The sequence below is a fragment of the Sinocyclocheilus anshuiensis genome, unplaced genomic scaffold, assembly GCF_001515605.1.
Source record: "Sinocyclocheilus anshuiensis isolate Anshui unplaced genomic scaffold, SAMN03320099.WGS_v1.1 scaffold3299, whole genome shotgun sequence".
NCBI lineage: Eukaryota > Metazoa > Chordata > Actinopteri > Cypriniformes > Cyprinidae > Sinocyclocheilus > Sinocyclocheilus anshuiensis.
Genome location: NW_015542620.1, coordinates 64,111 through 69,229, shown reverse-complemented (window position 1 = coordinate 69,229; position 5,119 = coordinate 64,111).

Here is a 5,119-nt window from a genome sequence, read left to right as displayed (position 1 = left end):
TTGCCTCCCTCCTTTGTCCTCTTCCTCCCCCTCCTTCATCAACTCTAACAGCTGACGACTTTACCACATTCTTCATTAATAAAATTACAAACCTCAGTGCACAATTTGCCACATCGCAAACTGTCAAACACATCTTACCAGCAAACATACACTCATTTTCATCCTTCTCTCCACTCTCTGAGGCAGAAATCTCTAAACTCATCTCGTCCACTTGATCCTATTCCATCTCATCTCCTTGCCATTTCTCCTGCCAGCTTTTGATACGGTGAACCACCAGATTCTCCTGTCAACCCTATTGGAAAATGGCATCTGAGGAACCGCACGCCAGTGGTTTGAATCTAACTTCTCAGATAGGTCCTTCAAGATATATTGGAAAGGTGACGTGTCCAAGTCACAACATCTAGCTACTGGGGTGCCTCAGGGCTCAGTTCTTGGACTACTTCTCTTCTCTGTCTACATGGCATCACTAGGTTCTGTCATTCATAAACATGGCTTTTCATATCACTGCTATGCTGATGACACTCAACTCTACCTCTCATTCCATCCTGATGATCCGACGAAAGCTGCTTGCATCTCAGCATGTCTAACAAACATTTCTTGTTGGATGACGGACCATCCCCTTCAACTCAACCTGGCTTAGACAGAACTGCTTGTGGTTTCAACAAACCCATCACTTTAAGAAACCTTGGAGTAGCTGAATTTCTCAGACCACATTGCTAAAACTGCCTGGTCCTGCAGATTTGCTTTATACAATATTCGGAAGATCAGGCCCTTTCTTTCAGAACATGCAACACAACACCTTGTTCAAGCTCTTGTTCTATCCAGGCTGGACTATTGCAGTGCAGTGCAGTGCAGTGCTCTCTTGGCAGGTCTTCCAGCCACTTCTATCAAACCTCTACAATTAATCCAAAATTAATTGGATTAATTGTAATTAAGATTAATCTTTAATGAGCCGAAAAGAACACACGTCACACCTGTTCATCAATTTGCACTGGCTACCAGTAGCTGCTCGCATAAAATTCAAAGCATTAATGTTTGCCTACAAAACCACTACTGGCTCTGCACCCCTTTACCTAAATTCATTACTTCAGAGTTATGTGCCCTCTAGAGGCTTGCGTTCTGCAAGTGAACGACGCATTATTGTGCCATCTCAAAGAGGCACAAAATCACTTTCACAGACTTTTTCATTAACTGTTCCCTCCTGGTGGAATGACCTGCCCAACTCAATCCGAGCAGCTGAGTCCTTAGCCATCTTCAAGAAACGACTAAAAACACATCTGTTCCATCTTTATTTGACCCTCTAACTCTAGCACTTTCTATTCTATTTTAATTCTACTTTATCTATTTAGGCCTATCTTCTTTTTTATAAAAAAAACTAACTCTAGCTTTCCATTTTTTCTATTCTATCTGCTTGTTTTTCTTTGTGTGTGTATGTATATGTGTGTATATATATATATATAAATAAAATACCGCGTTAGGCTAACCTAGACTTGTCATTTGCACTTACATATTGTTGCTCTTTTGTTAGTTTTGATTGCTTCTATTGTCCTCATTTGTAAGTCACTTTGGATAAAAGCATCTGCTAAATGTAAATGTAATGTAAATGTAAAAGAAAAAGTCGACTCTGAACTGCTGAATGAGTCATTTGTAATTCGAATCCCATTTAAGTCAAGTCACCTTTATTTGTATAGCGCTTTATACAATACTGGTTGTGTCAAAGCAGCTTTACAGTGTCAAACAGGAAAATAGTTTGTCAATAATGCAAGAAGACAATAACAAAGAGTGATTTTTCCAGCTAAAGTCAGTTCATTGATGATTCAGTGATGTCATCATCCAGTTCAGCTCTCTTCCGACAGTGTCTGTGCAATCAGTTAAGCGTCCCCAACTAAGCAAGCCAAAGGCGACAGTGGCAAGGAACCAAAACTCCATCTGTGACAGAAATGGAGAAAAAACCTTGGGAGAAACCAAGCTCAGTCGAGGGGCCAGTTCTCCTCTGGCCAGACAAAAGAAGCATGACGTGGTTTAATTCCAGGCTGCAACACAGGTCAGATTGTGTAGAGGACTCATCTGGTTCCCGTGGTCTTGTGCCGATGGTCGTCGAGGTGATGAGGTCTTTGCAGGGGATCTGTCTCTGGGGCACATCTAGTTGACATGGTCTCCGCTGACATTCAGGGCTGTTGAGGTTGTCTCTAGGTGCTGATCCACCATCTGATCTGATATGTACTGGATCTGGTGGCTACGGTCACCTCGGAATAAGAATGAAAGAGACTAATATTAGCGTAGATGCCATTCTTCTTACGATGTAATGAGTACATCGGGTGTTATGGGAAGTGTTCCCAGTTCCGGTTGATCTAATTAATACAGCCTAACAATCCTTTAACGGATTTGAATTATAGAAATGTGATAGTGTATTACGTGTATGCCAAGTTAAAGAGATGATTTCAAAATGTAGAGTTTCACAGTCTGCAACTCTTTGTCAAACTCAAATCTTCCCACACGATCATCAGACACTGGGAAATCTTGTTTCACAAAATCGTCATCTTCATGGAGAAACTTTGTCAGACCTGATCTTTCCCAGTGTGTATCTTCACCCGTATCAACAGAACTTCTTTTCGGTGTTACACTTGTTTCAGGAGAGTGTTTGGAGCAGCCATTGTAACAATGCAGATTGTCTTTAGCGCCTAGCTACGTCCCCCTAAACCTTATTTAAATACCAAATTCTGAATGTAGGTAGAGCCTGTAGGTGTCAAACAACCAAGGATGTGATTCAGCGAGAATCACATTCAGCTAGATATTATCTCTTAAATTATAATTATAGTTTTTCTTGCAAACTATGCATTAAACATAGCTTGTACACTGTATTGTTTTTCACCCCTAGTTTTTTTATTTTTTAATAAAAAGAAAACAAGTAGACAATAGAAAACTATTCTGAAAAGCATTATTAAGAATTTATCTTACATGATTTCAAAACGCTACCCCCGTGTATATAAACTAGGATAATATGATAATATAATGTAACTGTCTTGGGTGAAGACAGCAGTTTAAAGCAATATTTTATTAAATCAAGTGTATTCACAGAAATATTGCCATATGTGAATGAAGAGATCACTAACATGCCAGCAAAATCTAGGAAACAAAGTGTAAGGAACACAATTATACAGGAAAATACAATCAAGAATGTTGAAACCGCGCTAAACAAATTCAAACAGAAAGAATGAACAAAATCATGGAAACATAAAATTGTTCTGGTTTCATAGTGTAACACAGGGGTGCCCAACCCTGCTCCTGGCGATCGACTGTCCTGCAAAGTTCAGCTCCAACCCTAATCAAACACACCTGAAGCAACTAATTAGGGTCTTTAGGATCATCTAAAAATTAAAGGCAGGTGTCTTTGATTAGAGTTGGAGCTAAACTTTGCAGGACAGTCAATCGCCAGCAGGGTTGGGCACCCCTGGTGTAACACAATGAAAAACTTTGGGGGTTTGTATCTTGTAACGGTGTGACAAGGATAGAGATTTGTACATTTATATTCATTTCAACTATTATTAAACTAAACAAAGATTTACAATTGTGAAAAATTAAGAGATGTCAAACAATTTTGGTATTTTGCTGGCAAGGGACAAAAACTGCTTACTGCAGTTTCCATGACATCCACGACATCTTCAATTTGTAATGTGTAACTTGTAGAGTTTTAGATGTAACAGAAAAACAGTAAGACTTACTTTTCATGTCGAGGCCTTGTGTCTTGCGGCCGCTTCATAGACACACCAAAAAGATGCTCTAATGCTTTAATTATCTTATACTGTATTTGTTCTTGTTTTCCTGTGAACACTCACTGCATGTTTGACCAAACTCTGAGAGTAGTCCTTATCTAAAAACTGTACAAAAACAATGAAAAAGGTATACAGCGTCATCAGGTAGTGGGGGCAGACAAACAAAAAAAATCAACAATAAAGCTTTAACAATAGTTTAGAAGAGAGGACTTTGGTACTGTATTTTGGTATTATGTATTCATGATGCCCCATGTCTCCTTTCTTACACTGTTACATATTTCTGATGTAAATTGTGCAAACATATTTCCTGTATAAAAGACTATGTCTATAACCTTTTCAAGGGCATGTAGTTATGGGATCAGATACCTGCCAAAAGTATTGCGGTAACGGATCGAAAAATAATAAGCGTAAATCAAAAATGTAAAAACACGTGTAAAATTATAACGCACAAAACCGAAAAATAAATGCAAAGTTTTTTAGAATAACAAACAACGTGGTCACAGATTGAAAAATAAGCATGAATCAAAAATATAAACACATTTAAAATTATATTGCACAAAACTGAAGCATGAATTCAAAGTTTTCCAAATAGCAAACAAAATCAGGTTTTCCGCTCATATTTACATTTTTTGTGTGCTTATGGTCTTCTCCCCTTCTCTCTTGTTTCCACATTCTGCGCTCGCGTTTCCAAATGTTGCGGTTAGAGTTTCATGTATATCAGGGCGGGCTTAATCCCTCATTGGCCCACTAGTTCTAGATTGACAGCTGCTCCTCTAGCCAATCAGTCGAAGGGGGAGTTGACGTCACTCCAGTGCGACTTGTGGCTGCTGTGGCAGGCGTGTGAAGATAGATAACCAGCGTCAGCAGGCAAATGCCAGACAATCTCAGGTAATTAGCCTTTAATGATTTGTTAGTGGGTGAAAGGTGATATGTTTGTTTTGTGAAGTAATGGCAGTTTTGAGGATTTCGCTTTAGGTGCAAATAATTAATTGATTGAATTTATTTTGATAATTTTACTTAATATTTCATGTACAGGTGCATCTCAATAAATTAGAATGTCATGGAAAAGTTTTTCATTTATTTATTTCAGTAATTCAACTCAAATTGTGAAACTCGTGTATTAAATAAATTCAGTGCACACAGACTTAAGTAGTTTAAGTCTTTGGTTCTTTTAATTGTGATGATTTTGGCTCACATTTAACAAAAACCCACCAATTTACTATCTCAACAAATTAGAATATGGTGACATGCCAATCAGCTAATCAACTCAAAACACCTGCAAAGGTTTCCTGAGCCTTCAAAATGGTCTCTCAGTTTGGTTCACTAGGCTACACAATCATGGGGAA